General features: G+C 35.5%; 1 long non-coding RNA gene across 1 annotated transcript in view; it reads left to right on the plus strand.

The window, feature by feature from the left end:
* LOC110260379 overlaps positions 1–21149 on the plus strand; it is a 204020-nt gene extending 182871 nt beyond the window's left edge. Inside the window, exon 3 of the long non-coding RNA XR_002343613.1 lies at positions 20497–21149. This is a non-coding gene — a long non-coding RNA (uncharacterized LOC110260379). The remainder of the gene's footprint in view (positions 1–20496) is intronic.

Below are 25831 nucleotides of genomic sequence, written 5' to 3' on the forward strand. Positions count from 1 at the left end.
CTTCTCTCTTTCTCTCTTTTTTTTTTAAAGCCCACACTTGCAGCCTACGGAAGTTCCCAGGACAGCGGCTGAATCAGAGCTGCAGCTGCCAGCCTTCACCACAACCACAGCAATGCAGGAGCCACATCTTTTACTTACACCACAGCTTGCAACAAGAATCTGGATCCTTAACCCACTGAGCAACTCCAGAGATTGACCCTGCATCCTCAGGGACACTACATCAGGTTCTTAAAGCAACAACAGGAACTCCTTGACTTCATTTTTGAGAGTTAAATCAAAACTTTACGTCCTTGAAACATGAGAATTCCTTTTGCTTTGGCAGTACTTTTCTATGCTGTAGTCATAGCTTACAATAAATTCAGAGTCATTCTCTGTTACAGAAGCTAATTATTTTTGGCATACATTCTAAAATCAAGTGCAAATGGTGTTCCTTATTTCCAATTTTGGAAGTTAAGAGTCTTTGTGCTAATTGGGTAGGTGAGTACTTTAATATAGGTAATGAAGTTTAAAATATTCACCTCAGAATCCAAAGAAAAATTATATTATTTGTGTCTCTTCAGTACTCAAGGATCTGATGATATTAAGTCTCTACAGCATAAAGAGTGTGTTATAATGACAGAATTTAGAATAGCTTAAAATATATCACTGTGGGTCAACCAAGAAAAATGAAGTTTTAGATGAATCTAACCAAAATATATTTTCATATCTAATGACCTGCATATAATAGCTTAAAGAATAATAAAATACGCTAAAATAATTTTTAGGTAACATTAAAAAATTAGATAAGGGAAAATAAAGATACCAACTACAATAATATTCACAGTTAAGGGAATGACTAGTCTATATTATGATCAAGAAGAAGACATAGAAATATATATTAAATAACAGATAAAAGCACCCATAATATTTAATTGAAAATTAAAGTTTTCTGGGATTGATATCTGAGTTATTGTTATTGAGGCAATAATTGAATCTGTTTCTAAAGTCTTATTTATTTAAGATGTATATTAAATATTCTGCATGTTTTCACATTTCACTGAATATTATACAAAAAGCTAATATTCACAAACATTTGCAGATAAGCCAATTTTGACCTATGAAAATTACTATTTGATCATTTTTATCAGAAGATTTATTCTATATGAAATTAACTCAGAAGTTTATTGCCCGATAAAAACAACTAACATTTTTGAGATTGGACTGTGTGTCAAGCTTATTTCCAAGCTCCTTACAATTATTCATATATTTAAATTTTGTGACAATTTTATAAAGTAAATAACATGTTTTTATAAGATACAGGCTGAGGGCTGTGGTTTGGGGGAATGATTCTGTTATCACTCCCAAACAGCCAAGGATTTTCTGTCCACTCTTAGTTCATATATGATGCTTCTGTCCCTTTAACTGACAAGCACAAACTTGACTAAGACATTAGGAGGTCTGGTACAAAAAGTACTTGATGCAAATTTTGTTTAAACTTTTTGATTTCCTTTTCCCTTTTTCCTTATTTTGAGTCAACTTTCACTTGAATGCTTAAAAAAAAGTAAGTCTGAATTCTCTAATTTTTTTTTTCTGATTGAGACCGAGGGTGGATGTGAGAGAGACATGGGGAGAAGTGTATTAGGCAAGATGTGAAGAGGTTAAAGTAGAGAGATCTTACTTTAAATTGTTGCATTATAAACTGATCTTAACACTCATGTGCCTGATGACTCTTTCTCTTGTGGATAGAGAGTCATTTGCTGGGAAGTTCATCCTACAGATCCTTTAACCTGGGATATGAATTCCTTTGGGTCATCACTTAAGCCTCTAGGGATCTCGCATTCACCTTCAGCTTCTTGCTATTGTAACTTTTCCACTCTCCCAGGTGACGTTATTTAGCAGTGACTAATAGGAACTACGCATGTCTTCCCCTGTGCACATCTCATACCTATGACTCAGGAAAGACTTTATACATCCTCTGCTTGAAAAAGACTGAGTCTAGGATTACAAACCCCAGAAAACACAACAGCCATCTCAAAATGATCCCCAAACACCTGTTCTTTCCATTTTCAGAGCATTAAATTAGTCCCTATTTTATTCTCCAGATCTCTGTGAAAGTCAGGTCCTTGGCTTGTGTGTTTCACTTCAAGAAACATTTCACAAATCTGAGTGGTCCCATTGCCCTGCCTACCTGAGCAAAAGGAGATGGAGCCCCGACTTTGTAGGAATTCATATCCTGCTTTCTCCGAATATCCTTCCCAAATTCTCTCTACTCATCACTCATATCTGTTTTTGTAACTTACATTTTCTATAAATGACATACAAATAATGAAACTGCCAAGTCTGGATTTTGACCAGATGCATCAATTACATTCTTCTGATAAAATTTTGATGACAAACATTAAAATGTCCTTAGTAAATTAAAATTGAATATAATATTTATCTTCAGTTTAGATTTTTATTAGTTGGGATCTAAACTTTCTTTTCACCAAAGCCATATTCAGGTAAATACTTAATTTAAGAACAGAAGCCAGGAATATTCTCATGTAGGTCATTATTTAGAAGAAAAAGTTCTTGATTTAAAAAATAAAATTAGGAGTTCCCATTGTGGCTCAGCAGTTAATGAACCTGACTAGCATCCATGAGGATGCAAGTTCTATCCTTGGCCTCACTCAGTGGGTTAAGGATCCAGCCTTGCCGTGAGCTCTGGTTTAGGTCGAAGACGTGGCTTGGATCCGGCATTACTGTGGCTCTGGCGTACACCAGCTTCTACAGATCTGATAGGACCCCTATCCTGGGAAATTCCATATGCTGTAGGAGCGGCCCTAAAGAGACAAAAAGACAAAAAAATTATTTTAATTAAATTAAATATTTTCAAAGTTTGACATACGAGAATTCTAAAATCTAATGGCTATCTTTGCCAGTTCTGTTTTTGTTTTTTTGTTTTTTGTTTTTTGTTTTTTTAAATGAATAAGAAAGTTCTCACTTTAAGATTCAGATTTAAGTGTGTTTTTCTTTTTCTTTTGCTTTTTTTTTTTTTTTTCTTTTTAGGGCCATACCTGCAACACAAGGATGTTCCCAGGCTACGTGTCTAACTGGATCTGAGCTACAGCTGCCAGCCTACACCACAATCACAGCAAGGCCAGATCTGAGCTGCGTTTGTGACCTACACCACAGCTCACAGCAATGCCAGATCCTTAACCCACTGAGTGAGGCCAGGGATCAAACCTGCAACCTCATGGTTCCTAGTTGGATTCGTTTCCACCGCACCACGATGGGCTTCAACCTCTGCAAGAGGCCAAACTCCCATCTAGTTCAGTTGATTTCGGTATTTGTTTCCCAACAGTAGTCAGGCAGAGCTAATAAGTAGTTTATTATTTTCATTAGTGATTATTCACTTTCTAATAGGAGAAATGGGTTGGCAAGATATGCCTTATTTCTTAGCCTAATATAATCAAATAGCCCTCCAAATCCAATCCCTGAAACTTCTGATAGTTGATGTACACATCATGTCCTCAAAATTCTAAGATAAAATTAGACAAAAATATAGTAGACTTATAATATTGAATATTTCAAAGTTAGATTTTAAGTAATAAAAATGTAAATATATTAGTGATTAAAACATAGAACCAAAATCAGTAAATAGATTTTTATAGAATGGTCAGATAGAGTTTACAGGTAGAAAGTTTCCTCTACTCTGTACTTCAAGAAAGTAGTACATATAAAGAAAGAATTAAGTTCTATAATTTTATCTCATCTTTCAAAATAAAATTCTATAATTAAATTCAATTCCTGAAGCAAATTGTGCTTATATCACCAAGTTAAAACAAGTTTTCCATTAACTACAGGTATATTGCAATAGCCTAAGGCATAAACATTATAACTATAAATGTAAAATTTCACCTTATTTCCTTTTATATTATAACTTAAATAATAAAAAAGAGTGGTGTTTTGGAATTGTTTCATTGTTTTAGAAATATTTACATTTATTTTATCTAATGTATATTAACTTAATGGCCCTTTCATTTTGTTGCCATTTGTGTATAAAACATAGAAGAAAATGTTGTTTTTAGAATATACTTCAGAGTTAGTTTGGAATAATTTATATCTAATGTTTCATTTAAATAAAATAATAATTTCAAATTTCGATTATTTCTGTAGTTTTTTGGACGGAAGTCATATGATAGTTTAAAATCTTAATAGAAGACATCTCTATGTGGTAAGTCTAATATTTGAAAGAACATTAAAGTCAAATCCCATGTTGGCCAGAGAGAATAGTTTGTAATATACAAATCATCATTCTATCTTTAAAAGATAAATAATGCGGATTTTTAAAAAATCATTTAGTCAGCTAAGAGTAAATACTAGTTTCTGGTTGTGAAATAGAAAGTTTCATCTTATTTAATTATCAGTTAGTTAAAATAATCTTTAATTTTCTCACCTAAAGTAATTAATCAAAGTATTCTGAAGAAAAATATTTCATTATTTCATTTTGTTTTTCACATACTTATTAAACCTCTCCCTATACCAGGCACTTTAGAGATTTAGTATTTTCATTAAAGTGGCTCATAATGCAGTGAAGAAACAGATGTGTGGAAAACAATAGAAGATTATAAGTCTCTAATAAGATGCAAAGCATATTTGAAGAACAGAGTTAAGTAATATGAGAGTTTGCCATAGTAGGTTAAGAGGAGAGAAAACAGAAAATTTGGAAAGGAGAATTTGAGTGTTGACTTCAAAGACTAGCAAGCCTTATCTGTTATAAGCAGGAGAAGGAAAAGAAGAGAGAGATGGAGAGAAGAGATGGGCAAAAGGCCAGCTGTAGAGGGAAATGTGCCTGGGTTGGGGGTAAGGTTAACTCATGCTAAGGAGGTTAGATTTTGGTAAGGTAATAATAGAAATCCATCAACACATTCTGACTGAGAATAGTTACGTATCCAAATAGGATTGTATCGGATGCATAAGAAATCAGAACTGAGAAGCCACTAAGAGGATGACTGTAGTAGGTCATAGAAGAATATATGAATATCTGAACTAGGACTGTAGCGGAGAGGAAGACCGAGAAGCCATTTCAGGCAAGAGAAAGCTCACAGATAAGAGCCACACCTCGTGTTAAATAACCAACTATGAGCCTTTAAAAAAATTTTTTATTGTAGTTGATTTACAAAGTTCTGTCAATTTCTGCTATACAGCAAAATGACCCAGTTATATACATATCTGTTCCCCATGTCTGTGAGTCTCTTTCTATTCTCTAGATAGGTTCATTTGTGACATATTTTAAATTCCACATATAAATGATATCTTCTGATATGATTTAAATGGTATTTCTTCAAAAATGTCATTCTACACACAATTCTTTTTTTTTTTTTTTTTTTTTGGCTTTTTATGTCTGCACCTGCAGCGTCCAGAGGTTTCCAGGCTGGGGGTCACATCAGAGCTATAGCCCCCAGCCTATGCCGCAATAACAGCACCAGGATCCAAGCCATGTTTGTGACCTACACCATAGCTATGGCAATGCTAGATCCTTAACCCACGAGAAAGGTCAGGGATTGAACCCATGTCATGGATACTAGTCAGGTTTGTTACTGCTGAGCCACAACAGGAACTCCTTGTTCTCCAAACAATTCTTGCTACTCTAAAACTCAACTAAAATCTGCATAATGAAATTGTGTCCATAAAGTGTTAAATTCAAATACTAATTTTTTTTTTTTTTTCCCAGGCCTGCAGCATGTGGACTTTCCCAGACCAGGGATCAAACGCACACCAATGCAGCTACCTGATCCACTGCTGTTACATTGCTGGGTCCTTAACCCACCGAGCCACAGAGGAATTCCTCAAATGCTAATTTTAATAGTTTATTGATAGATCTTTTTGGATCATCTACATACACAATTTCATCATCTACAAATCATAATGGCTATACTTTTTCATTTTTAGTCTTTCTGCCACTTTTTTTTTTCTTGTGCTTTATACATTGACTAGAAACTTCAGTAGAATAATTATAGGTCCTGTTTTTCTTCTAACTTAAACCCTTCAAATTGTCTTTTTCAGAGAGCATAACTTTTGTTCTCTCCTCTACTAAAAGCTTGGAATCACTCCTCCTTCAACGTTACCCTCAATGTCATAACAGCACCATTCATATTCTTATCATAGCACAGAGCATATAGTATTTCAGTCATGTGGCCTATATTTATCCCTTCAGAGTAAATATTTCTTAGGAAGAAGCATTTTTTAATATTTATAATTAAATCTCCAATACCAAGAATTGTGCTTTATACAAAAGTGTTGAGAAACTTCTAGTATGAATGTGAAGCAGTTTTTTTGAAATTCATGAGAGAGGTTGCCAAAGAAAATTCACACATTCTTCATGTTCCCTTTACTTTGAATTTTGCAGCTTCTCTCAGCAAGAGGCAGAGTCTCTTTCTCAATGCCTTTCATCTGGGTTTGGTCTGGTGACCTGCTTTTCCAAATGCAATATTAGAGAACAGGACTTAAGTAGAAGCTTGATAAATGCTTACACAGCAGGACTTTCTCTTTCACTACAGTTGATCAAGGTCCACATTATGTACAGATTTTGTGGTATAGTTAAGCTTAAATGCTTATATAAACAGAGGGGTCTTGAAATAGTCTTTTACCCAATTCATTCTCTTTACAATTGAGTAAAGCCAAAAGGTAGGCACAAGACATAAAATTAGCAAATAATCTCTCTCTGATTTGAACCATGTGACTCAAGGGATACAGAAATGTTAATAATTCATTCTTTTTAATGGTATAACTTAGGTGGCATATTTGAGTTCTCCTCTTAATAGCTTCCTATGCTACTTGACTCCCAAGCTTGGTTCTTTAGTTCTTGGGTATTACACTTAGAAATTTTTCGTAACTTTCCTGATTTGGGATTCCCATGCATTCCCAGCTCTCCTGTGAACATGAGCTATGTGACTGAAAGCAAGTTTCACATTATTTTAGGGCCTGTTCAATAAGTTCTTGAGATGGAAAAGCCTCCAGCAAAATGAGGCTGAAGTCACCTTCACGTGCCCAGAAGATGGGGAAAGACTCATATGTATGTTACTTGGGAGGAGAAAAGTATTTGCCCGGGTCTGGGGAAATGGAGGAAATATGGATTTATTAGGGAAACTGAAATAGTTAACAAAAGAGAAGAAATGGATTTCAGGATCTGTAAGACCTAGAGCCTGGATGCAACTCAGCTACATCAAAATTGACCAGGACCATTCTCCATCTCTTCTGACTACCTTCCCTCTATTTTTCTTGGAATGAAATATTGCTACTTGGTGGGGGTATAAATGAACTGGGAGAAGGTAATAAGGAACAAGGCCCTGGGCAACTTCCCAACCTGAAGCAGGTCTGAGCTGGGAGAATACAAAGTAATTAATTATAGGCCAAATTTGAAGTTTTTATTAATCCTCAAGATTGGGTAGTTATTTATTTATTTAATTCAATGAATTTTATTATGTTTATAGTTATACAACCATCATTACGACCTAATTTTAGAACATTTCTGTCCCAAACCCATAATCTATCCCTCCCTGCCACAAACCTGTCTCTTTTGGTAACCATGAATTTTTCAAAGTCTGTAAGTCTGTTTCTTTTGTGCAAATAAGTTCACTGTATCCTTTTTTTTATTTTTTATTTATTTATTTTTGCTTTTTAGGGCCACACCTGTAGCATATGGAAGTTTCCAAGCTAGGGGTCTAATCAGAGCTACAGCTGCCGGCCTACACCACAGCCACAGCAACGCCAGATCCAAGCCGCGTCTGCAAACTACACCACAGCCCATGGCAAGGCCGGATCCTTAACCCTCTGAGTGAGGCCAGGGATTGAACCTTCAGTGTCATTGTTCCTAGTTGGATTCATTTCTGCTGAGCCATGATGGGAACTCCTTTTTTTAGATTCCACATATAAGTGACAACATACGATGTTTGTGTCTCACTGTCTCATAAGTTCTCTTAGCATGATAATTTCTAAGTCCATCAATGTTGACGTAAATGCCATTATTTCATTCTTTTTATGGCTGAGTAATAGTCCATTGTATATATGTACCACATCCTCTTTATCTACTCCTCTATCAATGGACATTTAGGTTGCTTCCATGTCTTGGCCATTGCATATAGTGCCACAGTAAACGCTGGGGTACAGGTATCTTTTCAAGTCATGGTTTTCTCTGGATAGATGCCCAGGACTATAATCGCTGAATTATATAGTAATAATATTATTAGTTTTTTGAGGAATCTACATACTCTTTTCCATAGTGGTTGCACCAATTTATATTCCCACCAGCACCGTAAGAGAGTTTCCTTTATTCCACACCCTCTCCAGCACTTATTGTTTGTAGACTTTTCGATGATGGCCATTCTGGCAGGTATAGTGTGGTACCTCATAAGAGTTTTGATTTGCATTTCTTTAATAATTAGTGATATTGAACCTCTTTTCATGTGTTTTTTGGCCAACTATATGTCTTCTTTGGAAACTGTCTGTTTAGATATTCTGCCTGTTTTTTTGATAGGGTTGTTTGGTTTTGTTTTTTATTTTGTTATTTTTTTGTATTGATCTATAGGAAGTAATTATATATTTTGGAGATTAATCCCTTGTCAGTTGTTTCATTTGCAAATATTTTCTCCCATTCTATGGGTTGTCATCTCATTTTGTTTGGTATTTCCTTTGCTGTGCAAAAACTTTTCAGTTTAATTAGGTTCAATCTGTTTATTTTCATTTTTATTTCCATTACTCTAGGAGGTGGATCTGAGAAGATATTGTTGTGGTTTATGTCAGAGAGTGTTTGGCCTATGTTTTCCTCTAAGAGGTCTTATATTTAAGTCTTTCATCCATTTTGAGTTTATTTTTATTTATAATGTTGGAGAGTTATCTAATTTCATTATTTTACATGTAGCCGTACAGGTTTCCCAGCACCACTTATTGAAGAGATTGTTTGTCCTCCATTGTATATTCTTGCCTCCTTTGTCATTGATTAGTTGACCATAGGTACATGGGTTTAATTATAGGATTTCTAACCTGTATATAGCAATGTAGTCAATTTCTGTATATTAATTTTGTATCCTGCAACTTTACTAAATTTGTTGATGAGCCCTAACAATTCTCTCACAGCATATTTAGGATTTTCTAGGTATAGTATCATGTCATATGCGAACAGTAATACTTTTATTTCTTCCTTTCCAATTTGTGATTCATTTTCTTCTCTGATTGCCATGGCTAGTACTTCCAAAATTATATTCAGTAGAAGTGGCGAGAGCAGACATCCTTATCTTGCTCCTGATTTTAGCCAGAATTCTTTCAGCTTTTCACCAATGATGTTAGCTGTGGGTTTGTCATATATGGCCTTTATTATGTCAAGGTAGGTTCCTTCTATGCCCACTTTCTGGAGGATTTTTATGAGAAATGGGTGTAAGATTTTATCAAAAGGTTTTTATGTGTCTATTGGGAGGAACGTATGGTCTTTATTCTTCAGTTTTTTAATGTGGTGTATCATACTGATTGATTCGCAGATATTGAAAAATCCTTGAATCTAACTTGATAAATCTCACTTGATCATGGTGTACAATCCTTTTAATGAATTTCTGGATTCACTTTGCTAGCAGTTTGTTGAGAATTTTAGCATCGGTCTTCATCAGTGATATTGCCTTTTCTGTGGTTTCTTTTTTTGTGTGTGTTGTTTTTTGTGTGTGTGTGTGTGGTTTTTTTTTTTTCAGGTTTTGGTATTAGGGTGATGATTGCCTCATAGAATGAGTTTGGGAGTGTTCCTTCCTCTGCAGTTTTTTGGAATAATGTCAGAAGGATAGTTCTTAACTCTTCTGTAAATTTTTGATAGAATTTGCCTGTGAACCCATCTGGACCTGGACTTTTGTTTGTTGGCAGATTTTTTTTTCTTTTTTTTTTTTTTGTCTTTTTGCCATTTTCTTGGGCCACTCCTGTGGCAAATGGAGGTTCCCAGGCTAGTGGTCGAATCAGAGCTATAGCTGCTGGCCTACGCCAGAGCCACAGCACCACGGTATCTGAGCTGAGTCTGCAACCTACACCACAGCTCACGACAACGCTGGATCCTTAACACACTGAGCAAGGCCAGGGATCAAACCCACAACCTCATGGTTCCTAGTTGGATTCGTTAGCCACTGAGCCACGACGGGAACTCCTGCTGGCAGATTTTTAATCAGTTTCAATTTCAGTACAAGCAATTTGTCTGTTCATCTTTTCTATTTCTCCTTGGTTTAGTCTTGTAAGATTGTACTTTCCTAAGATTTGTGTCCATTTTTTCTAGGTCCTCCATTTTATTGGCATATAGTTGCTTGTAGTAGTCTATTATGATCCTTCGTATTTCTGTGATGTCTGTTGTAATATCTCCTTTTTCATTTCTAATTTTATTGATTTGAGTTCTCTCTTTTTTCTCGATGAATCTGGCTAAGTGTTTAGTACAAGCTTTTTGTTTCATTGATGATGTTTTCTATTGTTTCTTTGTTTCCGTTTCATTTACTTCTGCTCTCATCTTTATGATTTATTTCCTTCTGCTAACTTTGGGTTTTGTCTGTTCTTCATCTAGTTACTTTAGGTGTAAAGTTAGGTTGTTTGAGATTTTTCTTGGATCTTGAGGTGCCTTTATTGCTATAAACTTCCCTCTTAGAACTGCTTTTGCTGCATCCCATACATTTTAGATTATTGTGTCTTTGTTGTCATTTGCTTCTAGGTATTTATTAATCTCCTCTTTGATTTCTTCACTAATCCATTGGTTATTTAGAAGCATGTTGTTTAGTCTCCACATGTTTGTGTGGGATTTTTTGCAGTTTTTTTTTTCTTTTTGTTGATTTCAAGTCTTATAGTATTGTGCCTGATATGATTTCAATTTTTTTAAACCTATTGAGGCTTGATTTGTGACCCATAATGTGATCTATCCTAGAGAATGTTCCGTGTTCACTTGAGAAGAATGCATATGCTGCTGCTTTTGGATGGAATATTCTATAAGTATCTATTAAGTCCATCTGGTCTAATGCATCATTTAAGGCCTGTGTTTTCTGGTTGATTTTCTGTCTGGATGATGTGTCTATTGCTATAAGTGGGGTGTTAAAGTCCCCCATGATTATTGTGTTATTGTCAATTTCTCATTTTTAAGGCTGTTATCAGTTGACTTATATATTAAGGCCATCCATATTGGGTGCATATACATTTACAATTGTTATATCTTCTTCTTGGATTGATTCTTTTCTCTTTAGGTAATGTCCTTTTTTTCATCTTTTATAATATTTGTTTTAAGGTCTATTTCATCTGATATAAGTATTGCTACCCCAGCTTTATTTTTATTTCTGTTTGTGTGGAATATTTTCTTTCAGCCTCTCACTTTCAGTTTGTATGTGTCCCTAGAACTGAAGTAGGTCTCATGAAGACAGCATATATATGGGTCTTATATTTGTACCTTTTCAGCCAGGAGTGTCTTTTGGTTGGGGCATTTAGTCCTTTTACATTTAAGGTAATGATTGATAAGTATGTTCTTATTGCCCTTTTGTTAATTGTTTTGGGTTTGTTTTTGTTGCTATTTTTTCTTCCCTTCTACTCTTGAGATTTGATGACTATCTCTAGTGTTTTGTTTGGATTGATTTTTCTTATTTGTGTGTGTATCTATTGTAGATTTTTGGTTTGCAGTTACCATGACATTTTGATATAGGTGTCTATATATAAACAAGATTGTTTTAAGTTGTTGTTCTCTTAATTGCAAATGCATCTCCAGTATCCTGCATTTGTACCTTCTTCTCACAATTTCTGGTTTTGGTAGCATATTTATGTGTGGATTATTTCCTACGTTTACTATATGTACGCCTTTACAGTTGAGCCTTGCCTTTTGTAAATTTTGTTTGTTTCTAGTTGTGGCCTTTTCTTTTCCATCTAGAGAAGTTCCTTTGATGTTTTTTGTAATGCTGAATTCTTTTAGCTTTTGCTTGTCTGTAAATCTTTTGATTTCTCATTCACATCTGAATGAGAGCCTTGCTGGGTAGAGTAATCATGGTTTGAGTTTTTTTCATTTCATCAGTTTAAGTGTATTGTGCCACTCCCTTCTGGCCTGCAGTCTCTGCTGAAAAGTCAGCCAATAACCTTGCAGGGGTTCCTTTGTATGTTATTTGTTTATTTTCCCTAGCTGGTTTCAGTATTTTTTCTTTGTCTTTAATTTCAATAAGTTTGATTAATATGTGTCTCAGGGTGTTCCTCTTTGGGTTTATTTTATATGATATTTGTTGTGCTTCCTGGATCTGAGTGAATGATTTCTTTCCCATGTTAGGGAAGTTTTCAACTATTATCTCATTAAATATTTTCTCTGGCCCTTTCTCTCTCTCTTCTCCTTCTGGCACTCCTATAATGTGAATGTTGGTACATTTAAAGTTGTCCCAGATTTCTCTTAGACCATCATTTCTTTTCAATCTTTTCTCTCTTTTCTATTCTGTGTCAGTGATTTCCATCAGTCTGTCTTCCACATTGTTTATTCATTCTTCTGCTTCCTGTATTCTGCTGTTATTTTCTTCTAGTGAATTTTTTTATTTCATTTATTGTATTTTGCATCTTTGCTTGCTTAATCTTTAAATCTTCTATTTCTTTGCTCAATTTTTCTTGTAATTTATCAATCTTTGCTTCCAATTTGTTTCCAAGATCTTGAGTCAACTTTACAATCATAGTCTAAAGTCTTTTTTTATGGAGGTTGTTAATCTCCAGACCACTTAGCTATTTTTCTAGAGATTTTTCTTGTTCATTTATAAGGGTCATTATTCTCTGCCTTTTCATGTTGTATAGATTTTTTTGTGTGTGTTCTCCATTTTTCAGACAATAACCTGTAGCCTCTCTTGCTTCTTATGAACCCCTCCCCCTTGTGGCTGAAGCTGGTATGGGGGCTTCCTGCAGCTTTCCTGATGGGAGGGACTGGTGCCTGCCCACTGGTAGGTGGAGCTGGTTCTTATCCCTCCGGTGGATGGGACTTTGTCTCTGTGTGTGGTTAGAGGTGGTTGTGTCCCTAGGATGTCTTTAGTCAGCCTGTTTGCTGATGGATGGGACTGTGTTCCCATCTGGTTTGTTATTCAGCCTACGGCTTCTCAGCCCTGGTGGGTAGGTCCGGATTTTTCCAAAATGACCACCTCCAGGGGAGTTTATGCTGATGATTAATGCTGAGACCTTTTCCTCCAATGTCCTTCCCCCGCAATGAGCCACAGTCATCCTCTGTTTTCCTATGAAATCCTCCAATATCTGCAGGTAAGTATGACCCAGATTCTTATGGATTCTGCTTTGCCCTGGGACCCAGTGCACATTAAAGCCTGTGTGCACCCTTCAAGAGTGGGGTCTCTGTTTCCCCCATTCCTGTGGAGCTCCTGCACACAAGCCCTTCTGGCTTTCAGTGCCAAATGCTCTGGGGGTTCCTCCTCCCAATGCCAGACCCCCAGGCATGGGAACCTGATGTGGGGCTTGGAATTCTCACTCCTGTGGGTGATCCTCTGTGACATAGTTATTTTCTAATCTGTGGGTTCCCCACCTGGAAGGTATGAGGGTGTTTAAATCGTGTAAGTGCCCCTTCTACCATCTCAGTGAGTTTTATTCTTTGTCTTTTGGTATAGGATACATTTTTAGTAGTTTTCAGTCTATTTTGTTAATGGTTGTTCTGCAGTTGGTTGTAATTTTGTTGTTTTCATGGGAGAAGATGAGCTCTAGTCCTTCTACTCTGCCATCTTAATCCTGTCTCTATATTGGGTATTTAAATTTCTGAATTGAGGGGTGAATTATTTATTTAAAGTTAATGTAAAATAAATAAATAAAGTAAATGTAGAACTTTCAGTTAGCCAATGAGAAACAAAGCATGAAATTTATCTTAGTTCTCATTCTGTGTATGATTATTCCAGCTGAATAATGTTTCAAAGAAAGATGGGGAACAAATGTGTTAAGATTATGCCACAAATCTTGCTTGTTTAGCACTACACACATTTTGATTTCTAACATATAATATTTTCCTCCAAAATGGAATAATTTTGTTTTTTTTCCCTTAAGAATGCTTAGTGATAGTATGTTTTTAATAATTTTGTTTAATAAGACAAACATTTATTCTATCCATTTCTCTCTGAGTATAATAAAGAGAAAATTAAGGTAAACCTGTAGGCTTCTCCAATTAGTAGGTAATGTTATATGCCCATCACTTGCCTATTTACAAGATCTGTTTCCCTCCACCCCTTACGCTCTCTGTATCATGGGGGACTGACCCAGCAAATGAGATGTCCCAGGTTCATTCACTAATGAGATATTGACTAATGTTGGCCAGTGAGAGGCACTTTTGGGTGAATAGAGAGTGAGAAGGGAGCAACCAGGTTATTTCTTCTTCCTTTCCCTTACTGGTGGGGCATTGTAGGAGCAGCAGTTATGTCTCCTCCTTGGCTCCACTTTCACTGGGCAGAGTCCCTTCTGTGGTCCCACTATCTACCAGCCCAGCCCCTTCCATGGTCCTAAGCCCTGATAACATCAAATCTTCCTTTTGAATTACCTTGCCATATTCTGAGTGTTTAACATTGCAATTTGCCATTTGCTTCCATAATGATACCTCTCTACCAAGCTACATACCATGAATTTTGTTTCACTGAATGAACTCATACTCCTAACGCTAATATTGTTGTGTTGTTAATATTCTGGGAACTTAATTAGAAAATCTGTATTTGTTTTACCTTGGAAACTTATGTAGTCTTAACAATCACACATCCTTCCCTGCTTCGGATATTTAGATAAAGATGGCTCTGAACTCTAAAGCCAGATCCCTCCCCCCCGCCATAAATTCTGCAGATTCTGAAAGACTGCTTCCCTCTTGGTTCTTGCTATCATAAATTTCTAAATTATCTATAATTCCTTTAAATTTAATCTTTAAAGTAAATTGAAGATATCACTGATTCAGAACATTCAATGTGTTCTCCCTCTCTCTCCATATACATACTTTTATATATATGTGTATGTGTGTATATCTTTGTATATATATATGTGTGTGTGTATATATATATATATCTTTGTGTGTGTGTGTGTGTGTATATATATATATATATATATATATATATAGCTTTGTTTCTGTCTCTCCATCTCCCTCTCTTTTTCTTTGTTGCATTAACAATGGACATAAAATCAATCTTATTTTTTTCATTTATATGTCTTCTCTGTAACCTACTTTATAGTGTTGCCAATATAATTCTCAAATTCTAGAGAAAGTGTGATTGATCTCCTTCTCAATGTGGTTTTGTCTAGTTCATGTATTGGTAATGACTTTTTTCTGTATGTAATTCAATGTTATGGTGCTTGATGAGTAAAAGATCAGAACTATTATATATGTTGATGAACTGTAGTGTGTATCATTGCAAAAAGGGCTCTGTTCCATTCATGTTCTTATCTTGAAATTTAGAAATTTATATTGGCTTAATTAAGTATTGGTAAACTGGACTTATATGCATTTACATCATACATTTTTGCTCAAACATTTAAATAATTTTGGGTCTTTTTAAACTTCTTTATGCATAACATTTAGATAAAATTGCTTTTTTAAGCTTAGTTTTTTTTTCTTTTAGTAGGGAGATTAATATATTTACATTTATTATGACTACAATACTATTACTGATGTTTCTACTATCAGATTCAATTATTTTTCTCTTTTTAATTCTTTTGAATTGTCTGACTTTTGGTCCATTTTTTCTTTCTTTTTATAAATTTTGGGGGCTTACAAACTATATACTCATGCATCTTCTATAAATGAGCAAATTAAAAGTGATGTTAAATATAATTACATGAAACTATTCCTTCCTCCACCATGCAACATTTTTACATGCATTCAAGAGTCCATAATGGAATCACCTTAAATATTATCATTTTTTTCATGCTTAATAGATTCACTTCATATCAACAGGCATCAAAATCTAGAACTATAAGAGGAAAGATGATTATTCTGTATCAATGATTCATTAACAAAAAATTATATAATAACTTATGCACACAAAATAAACATTACTATTTTAACACTAGAAATTCAAGGGAACACCTAGGCATATTTGAAAGACATACAGATATTCAGTATAGTGATAAATATTGCTTTAGAAAGAAAAGAAATGATTCTACCCAGTAACTCGTTAATCCAACAGAAACTTAGTATAACAGAAATAAAAATTAGGAACTCAAAAGAAGTATTACATTCTAATAAAACTATGTATAGACAATTAATTTTTAAAATATATTTATTTAGAAAAACACAAGGGAGACAATATTATTACCTTTTGAAGGTGAGGTGGGAGTACCTTGTTTCCAGTAAGATCATAGGTAATTTCAAGGGAAGCAGACTTGGTACCACCACAACCAGCAAATTAAGAAATCTAGTTACATCCCCAGATGTCTATACTAGCTCAATAAATATATAGATAACCAAAATACAAATATCCCAAAACAAATGACTTTGTTTTATAAATTCATAAGCTGTTATGTTTTCACATTCATTTAATTTCCTATGATGGGTGACTATAGTAACATTGCATTGAAATTTAGGTTAATTGAACTCTTAGGTCAGGGGTACTCTGTCCTGCATAACTTTACAGCTAAGTACTTGGCACAAGGCTTTGCAGAAGAGTGTCAGCTTGTTAACTAGTAATTAAACACTAATTTTTTTTTTGTCTTTTTGCCTTTCTAGGGCCACTCCCACAGCATATGGAGGTTCCCAGGCTAGGGTCTAATTGGAGCTGTAGCTGCCGCCCACAGCAGAGCCACAGCAACGCAGGATCCAAGCCTTATCTGTGACCTACACCAGAGCTCATGGCAACACCGGATCCTTAACCCACTGAGTGAGGCCAGGGATTGAACCCGCAACCTCATGGTTCTTAGTTAGATTCGTTAACCACTGAGCCACAATGGGAACTCCTAAACCCTAATTTTTGAACATCAAATTTGTAGATTTTATAATAGACATTTTAATATCTACTTTTATATTTTAACTAAGTAAAAAAAACCACACACAACTAAAAGAGGGAATTGGATCTACATAGAAGCAGAAACTTGAAGCTAGGTTTATTAAGAGAAATGTATTACTTTGATTTTTCGTTTTAAAAAAATTATATTGAAGTTTAGTTGTGCAATATTAAATCTATTATAGGTGTACAGTATAGCAATCCACAATTTTAAAAGATTATAATCTGTTTATAGTTATAAAATTATTGGCTATATTTCCCATGTTGTACACTATGTCCTTGTAGCTCATCTTATACATAATAATTTGTACCTCATAATTCCCTACCCCTATATATTGTCCCTCCCCTCCTCCCTCTCCCCACTGGTAACCACACATCTGTTCTATATATCTGTGAGTCTGCTTATTTTATTTTTTTTTTTTTGGCATTTCTTGGGCCGCTCCCACGGCATATGGAGGTTTCCAGGCTAGGGGTCTAATTGGAGCTGTAGCCACCAGCCTATGCCAGAGGCACAGCAACGCAGGATCCGAGCCGCGTCTGCAACCTACACCACAGCTCACGGCAACGCCGGATCGTCAACCCACTGAGCAAGGGCAGGGATCGAACCCGCAATCTCATGGTTCCTAGTCGGATTCGTTAACCACTGCGCCACGACAGGAACTCCTTTTGATTTTTTTTTTTTTTTTTTTTAATCTTTTTGCTATTTCTTGGGCCGCTCCCTCGGCATATGGAGGTTCCCAGGCTAGGGGTCTAATCGGAGCTGTAGCCACCAGCCTATGCCAGAGGCACAGCAACGCAGGATCCGAGCCGCGTCTGCAACCTACACCACAGCTCACGGCAACGCCGGATCGTCAACCCACTGAGCAAGGGCAGGGATCGAACCCGTAACCTCATGGTTCCTAGTCTGGTTCGTTAACCACTGCGCCACGACGGGAACTCCCGCTTATTTTTTTAAATATTCACAAATTTGTTGTATTTTTAGATTTCACATATGTTATTATCAAACAGTATCTGTCTTCTCTGTCTGACTTATTTCACTTAGCATAATACCCTCCAAGTCTACCCACGTTACTGCAAATGGCAAAATTCCATTCTTCTTTATGGCTGAGTAGTGTTCCATTATATAGTGTGTGTGTGTTTGTGTTCTGTGTGTATTACATCCACTTTATCCATCCAAATGTCAATGGACACTTAGGTTGCTTCCTTATTTTGGCCATTGTAAATAATCTTGCTATAAACATGGGGATAGGTGTATCTTTTCAAATTAGTGATTTCGAGTTTTTTTGGATATATATCCAGGAATGGAATTGCTGCATAATTGTTAGAACGTTCTTTTTCTAACACCATATACAAAAATAAACTCAAAGTGTATTAAAAACCTAAATGTAAGACTGGAAACCATAAAACTCCTAGAGGAAAACATAGGCAGAATACTCTTTGACATAAATCCTAGCAATATTTTTTCGATCTGTCTCCTAAAGCAAAGGAAATAAAAGCAAAAATAAACCAGTAGGACCTAATTAAATGTAAAACTTTTTCACAGCAAAGGAAAACTTCAGCAAAATGAAAAGACAACCTACTGAATCAGATAATATATTTGCAAATGGTATCACTGATAAGGTTTTAATGTACAACATATATAAAAAGCTCACACAACTCAACATCAAAGAAAAAAACCTTATTTAAAAATGAGGTGTGATACCACTTCATACCTGCCAGAATGGCTATCATCAAAAAGACAACAAATAACAAGAGTTGGTGAAGATGTGAAGAAAGGGGAACTCCTGTGCACTGTTGGTGGGAATGTACATTGGTGTGGCCACTGTGGAAAACAGTATAGAGTTTTCTCAAAAAACTAAAAATAGAAGTACCATATAACTCAGCAATTCCAATGATTTTCTATGTAACTGTTACTACATAAATTTATCCATTATAGTTGCATATTTGTATGTTACACTGTTCTATGCTAGACTGAGTTTACTTTAATTTTAAGAATTTCTTCTAGCCTCTATGGTGTCCCAACATAATAGACTCCTACTTCTCTTTGACTGTTTAAACCAATTGAATTGTAATAATGTGTTTACACATCTGGCTTCCCCACTAGAACATAAGATCAGGGGCACATGTTCGTGTTTGTATATGTAATGCCTGTGATGGATTAAATACTAATGTATGTTGGCTAAATGAGTCTTCCTCATTCCTGGTAAGGGAGAAACACTTCATCATAGGCTAACTTATCTAACTTTAGGTGTATAAGCAAATAAAAAGCAGGCACATAAGGACAGCACCCCCTTGCTTTTATTTGCACATTTTCTACTTTTCTCTTGTTTACTGTGATATTGACATTCATAGCTCATGATGCCTAGCAAAATATGGTGAGGAACTGCTATGGCTATGCAAATTCTATTACATTTAGAATGGATAGGCAGTGAGGTCTTACTGTATAACAAAGGGAACTATATCCAATCTCTTGGGATGGAACCTGGGAGAGGGTGATAGGAGAAAAAGAATGCATATATAAAATCAACTTTAGTTTTCTTATTGGAAGGTAAGTGCAATGTTTTCACTCTAATTAAAATGACTAACATGGGTCACTCTCTACAGGGCATTAATGCTATTTCAAGCAGTTGCTTATAGGGTGAGAGAACAACTGCTACATTTTACTTAATAATCCTAGGGTAATTGCATAAATAATTATTTAGTTTGTAGAAAAATCATCAAAGAATAGAAGTAAATGAGAATAAATGGAAAGAATCTATTCTAGGCAATTTTAAAATATAATTTACAAACATTATCTTAAACAATTTTCAACAACCCTGTAAGATAGTTATTACAATTTACAATTTTAAGAGAAAATAATTTTGAGTAAAAAATTTTAATATTTACTTAAGGCCAGGTAGCTAGTTAGTGACAAAACTTGGGTTTCAAATTGAAGCCATATGGTTCTAAAAGATTTTTTCCATAAATATTGCATTTACTATACACTGTGGTACATAATACACATGTAAAAATAATGACTTCATGATTTAGTTTTTAATAACAAATTGTGATATAGTAATTGTGTAACGAAATATCCGCTGAGTTATTGTTGCTCAGTGAGGAAGAACATTATCTCTTGAGAAAAATAGGATTTCTCTATGAGGATTTTACACTCCGAAGACAACAAGGAGGCTGGAAATGGAATTCTAGCCAGAGAAATGATTTGTAGGCAAGAACAATAAGCTGGAAACAGCAGAGTCCTAAGGTGGTGAAAAATAGCTGATATTGACTATGCAAAGCATAATGCTGAAAAGCACATTAGGGTCAAAGGACAGAGAACAAGCTTGGGCATCACTTTAAAAGCAGATCCCAACATGGTTAGTTCTGAGCCATGAGAGATCTAAAGTAGTACACAGCTCTCTGGGCAGCCCCTTCTGAAAGCCTAGAGCACTTCTTTGCTCTAGGTAGGAATCAAGCTTTTGGACATCAGCTTGATTCCCACTTTGTTTTGAAACTCCATCTCTGTTTTCTAGTATCTTAAAGAAAGCAACTGCATTTTTTTTTTTTTTTTTTGAAGGAAGAGCTGAAGCCTGGATTCATCCTGTATCTGTGGGCCTGAGCAAGACCATCCCTGAGTAGGACAGCTAGCCACCCACTAGCTCATTCTGCCAGCCTGGAGGACCCAGCCCATGTGTCCTACACACCAGGTATGTCAATGCTCTTAGTCTTCCACCTTCTCAGAACTAGGGGGATGTGCATGAATGTAATTTGAAATTGTGAAGCACCATACAAAGGAAAAAAGCTGCCATCTTCCCCTGGACATAGATGAGAGGTAAGTGAGTCATCTCTGAGAATTTTCTCCTTAACTCAAACTCTTAAACTAAATTTTAATGAAGTTGGACTCAAATTTTTGAATCATATTTTTAACACCACATTCTTTTACCACTGAGTTTATTATGTGTTGGTTCTTCTTATTCAAACCTTTATTTTTAAAAAAATCTCAGTAATCTGATGAATCTCTAAAATATGAAGAAAAAATAAGTGTAGTATTGGACAAAATTTAATAATGTGTAAATAACCAGGAAAAAAATTGTAGGAAAAACATAATTACTTGGTTGTAAGGTATAAAAAATCCGAGTATAACCAGGGACAATAAGGGAGAATTTATGATTCTTACAAAGTCAGATACAATGATTTTGATAAAGAAATTTGAAATGGGAGTTCCCGTCGTGGCGCAGTGGTTAACGAATCCGACTAGGAACCATGAGATTGCGGGTTCCATCCCTGCCCTTGCTCAATGGGTTAAGGACCCGGCGTTGCCGTGAGCTGTGGTGTAGGTTGCAGACGCGGCTCGGATCCCGCGTTGCTGTGGCTCTGGCGTAGGTGCTGGTGGCTACAGCTCCAATTAGACCCCTAGCCTGGGAACCTCCATATGCCGCGGGAGCGGCCCAAGAAATGGCAAAAAGACAAAAAAAAAAGAAAAGAAAAGAAAAGAAAAGAAAAGGAATTTGAACATGGATCATGAACTTTATCTGTCAATCATACCCTGTGATGGGGTTAAAGATTCTGTTCTTTACTCCTGATCCTCTTAGAAGTTTTGTGAATTATCAAGAGGAAAGTAAGTTCATCATCAGTGGAGTCTAGGGATTTAAACCTAATCCAAGAGTGATTTGATGTTCCATATGAGAAAGAAAATTGTCCTAGATTATTGCCACTAAGAACTGCTTTCTACTATATAAAGCTTTATTCTGGTTTTGTTCTAAATAGAAAGCATCATCAGAACATTCTCGTAAATGTTCAGTGATCCTTTATGAAGAGGAAGTAAGCATGAATTGTTGTTAATGGTTACATTCTGGGGGGAAGCTAGCCCAAATAATCCTCTATACTTTGTTACTGTGTACCTCATGCTCCTTATTTTGATAGGTAATACATAGAGGCCAAACAAGCAAAGCATATCTATTCAGAGACTTCATTGAAAATAAAGTTTATAGCACTACAGATTGAAACAGATTCAGATTGTTACACAGCAACTCTGAATAATTGACTCTTCATCACAAACTACATTGAATACAGTATATATTTCTTTAAAAATTTGTAAATTTCCTGGAGTTCCCGTCAGGGCACAGTGGTTAATGAATCCGACTAGGAACCATGAGGTTGTGGGTTCAACCCCTAGCCTTGCTCGGTGGGTTAAGGATCTGGCGTCGCCGTGAGCTGTGATGTAGGTTGGAGACACGGCTCGGATCCTGCATTGCTGTGGCTCTGGCTTTGGCTGGTGGCTATAGCTCCAATTAGACCCTTAGCCTGGGAACCTCAATATGCCATGGGAAGCAGCCCTAGAAAAGGGAAAAAGACAAAAAAAAAAAACAAAACAAAAAACTTATTGGTAAATTTCCAAATATTACATTGAATTTTGCCATTCTATTTAATTGACTGCATGTCCTTTCCATTTGAATATTCATTGATTCTAGAAAGTTAATGTACCAGCCTTAAATTCATGTGATTCTATTCTTAAATTTCTTACTTTGAAACTCCCAGGAAAATATTGCATATCTAGTCTGTGTATAATCTGTGATTACACGCTTTTTTTTTTATAATCCCACTCCTTTGAAATTTCTACCTCTATGTGCAAAGTTATATAAATATGTTCAGTCTACAGCAGCTATGACCATTTAACAATATATTCCAACCACTTTTTATCAATACCAGTTTAATGTTACAAATACAACTTGTGATAATAATATTCTAGGCGACCAATTTACCCTGTGCCAAGGACTAAGTACTTTATGTGAGCTATTTGTTTAATCTTTATAATAACCTTGTGAGATAGGAACTATTTAGTCACTATTATAATAATGAAAAAATAGGCACAGAGAGGTTAAATAATGCAATTAAGGTAATTTGTTGAGCCAGGATTGAATCCATGTACTTTAGCACTAGATTTTAAGCTCTTCAACCACCATATGATGTTGCTCATGATTATATTTCCATAAAAATCAAAGAACTCTTTAAAATTTTCATTACAGAAAATAAAGTGGGAGTTCCCATATGGCTCAGTGGTTAATGAAACTGACTAGTATCCATGAGGATGTGGGTTTGATCCCTGGCCTTGCTCAGTGAGTTAATGGTCCAGGATTGCCATGAGCTGTGGTATAGGTCACAGACACAGCTCAGATCTGGCATTGCTGTGGCTGTGGCATAGGCCTGCAGCTTCAGCTCTGATTGGACCCCTAGCCTGGGAACCTCCATATGCCATGGATGTGGCCCTAAAAATAGAGACAGACAGACAGACAGAAAGAAAAGAAGGAAGGAAGAAAGGAAGGAAGGAAAGTGCAAATTGTTAAACTGACCCCCCTCCTGTTTTTTTCCATCACCTGCCAATGCTAACTCTCATAATGGTGGGCACAGGTTTTGCCTGCACAGAGCTCTGGTAGCTAAATTCAGCCAAGTTTTCAATCCTGTTTTTTCCTACCTTTTGTCTGTGTGAATTAGGTAGATTATTGTTACATCTCTAAGCCTCGATTTCCCTATCCATAAAGTGGAAATGACAGTCAATAGTTTTGCTTCTCAGGATGGCTGTGCAGAGTTCCTGAGACGAAGTATTTGCCAATGTGGCTAGCATATCATTAAATGCCAGCCATTATCATAAGTTAATGATTGTAACCAGGCTTTAGAAAACAATGCGTGAATTTTGGATTTAAGTGGTTATGCTTACTGATTTTCCTACTAATGTCAGTTTACCATAATTATCACAATGAAATAAATAATCAATGACATGTTAAATTGATAAAATGGATTTCTCACCTATTTTTGCTAAAAATCAGTTAAATTCCAGTATTTACCATATGGATGACTTCAACTTAATTCTGATAACTGTGGTAGTAATTATGGTTGGGAGCAGTTTATAAAAGTGGCAAGGTCATCCAAACCTGAAAGTGTTGGTAGTGGTGATTGCAGTGGTGACCAAAGCAGGGCAACACTGTTAGATTAGTTCATCTCCTACATATTGCATAAGGACATTATAAAAGCAAATGCAATTATTATAAATACATTTATAAATCTGAAATGTTTAGTGAATAATGAATATAAATTTTATGCATAAGTGTATCTAACACATAAAAATCATATCTATAAAGGGAATGCTTAAGCTTGTATATATTAAATAAAAGATAAAATTCTCATATAAATATTCCTCTAGTGAAACTCAGATCTTCAAATATGATGTGACTAGTTCTAATAGAGATTTTCCTCATTTTCAAAGTTAATCTCAGAAAAAAAAATCATCCTGCATATTGTGTCTTATTTTTCTTTTTACCAAGAATCTTGCACTTTAATCACCAGAGATAGCCTTTAGAATCTGGTAAAATAATCATTATTTCTTTTTCCAGGCTACTCAATGCCTGAGAAAGCCTGGATTTTCTTCCAACAATTATATACTTTGTTTCTATTCATAAAACATTTTCTCTTCTACTTCCTACCTCTTTGGTAAATAGCAATTCCAGGTCTTTTCTAGTTTTGCCTATATGCTTCATTTTTTTAAAATTATTTTATACTCTCTAGTATCATACTCAACTATGGTTCTATAATAAGGTGGATTATCTTGAGAGGAACAGGCTATAGGAAGTCACTGCACAACTAAATGAAATTTAATTAATTTAATGTAGGTTAGAAAATAGTCCTTATTTGGGTAACATTTTTTTATTTTATTTATTTATTTATTTATTAACTTTTTTTAGAATCATGTATCCTAGAATCAGAATCTTGACTTTTACATTGAGAACCAGGCAAGATACCTAGATGAGTGTTACAATGTGCAAGTTTATGAAGACAATAAAAACATTAATTGAATATGATTGAACTCACATTATACAATAAGAATTATTTATACTTTATGATTCAATTAACTTAGGCATAGTTATATTCAACCAAAAATATATAGTCCATTAACACTTCTTCACTGAGTAAGGGTGGAAGCCCTAGGCAGAAGAGGCAATGTAGTATAGCTAAAATTTTTTATTATATGGATTAAGAACAGAATATTGTAAATAAAAAAGGAATAGAGGTATTTCCAGTCTCTGCTGAAAATCATCAGTGAGCTCCTTGAGTGTTTTACTTGCCATCTCAAACTCTGTTTCCTAATTTAGAAAATGTAAATAAAAGCAACCTCCTCATAGAAATGCAGTGAACAATTGATCATAAAATTAAAAAAAAGAGACATTAGTAGAGGGTCTGGATGAATCAGCATTCAATATATTCCAAGCACTTTTACTAGAAATCTTGTCTATACAAATGAACTGAATTTGTCCTTTTTTCCTGGTTTTTGCTGATTTTGTGACTCCCACAGTGATTTATGAATTGTATGCACATAATCTGTTCCTACTTCTTTTTTAATTTCACTGGATTCCCAAACTCTATATAAATTTCTGAAAGTCTGAAAGCTTTTCTTCTTTCTAAAAGGCCCTGAAAACAATATCTGCATCAGTTTTACTTTACGCTCCATTCGGAGTCTAATGTGGGGCATCTAAGGTCCTGACAACCTCCACTCAGTTCCCATAAGAGATTTTGGGTCTGGGACTTGCCCTCAGCAGTTCCTTCTGGGTGGTGATGATAGGAATGAGCAATATTGCTTTCTTTTGTTTGATTTTTTTGTCTTTTGTCTTTTTTCGGGCCAGACCCACAGCATATGGAGGTTCCCAGGCTAGGGGTCATATCACAGCTGTGGCTGCTGGCCTACACCACAGCAACTCCAGATCCAAGCTGCATCTGCAATCTACACCACAGCTCATGGCAATACCAGATCCCTAACCCACTGAGCAAGGTCAGGGATCGAACTCTCAACCTCACTGTTACTCGTTGGGTTCGTTAACCACTGAGCTATGATGGGAACTCCTTTGTTTTTGTTTTTATTATAT

Source organism: Sus scrofa, chromosome 1, assembly GCF_000003025.6.
Source record: "Sus scrofa isolate TJ Tabasco breed Duroc chromosome 1, Sscrofa11.1, whole genome shotgun sequence".
Classification (NCBI taxonomy): Eukaryota; Metazoa; Chordata; class Mammalia; order Artiodactyla; family Suidae; genus Sus; species Sus scrofa.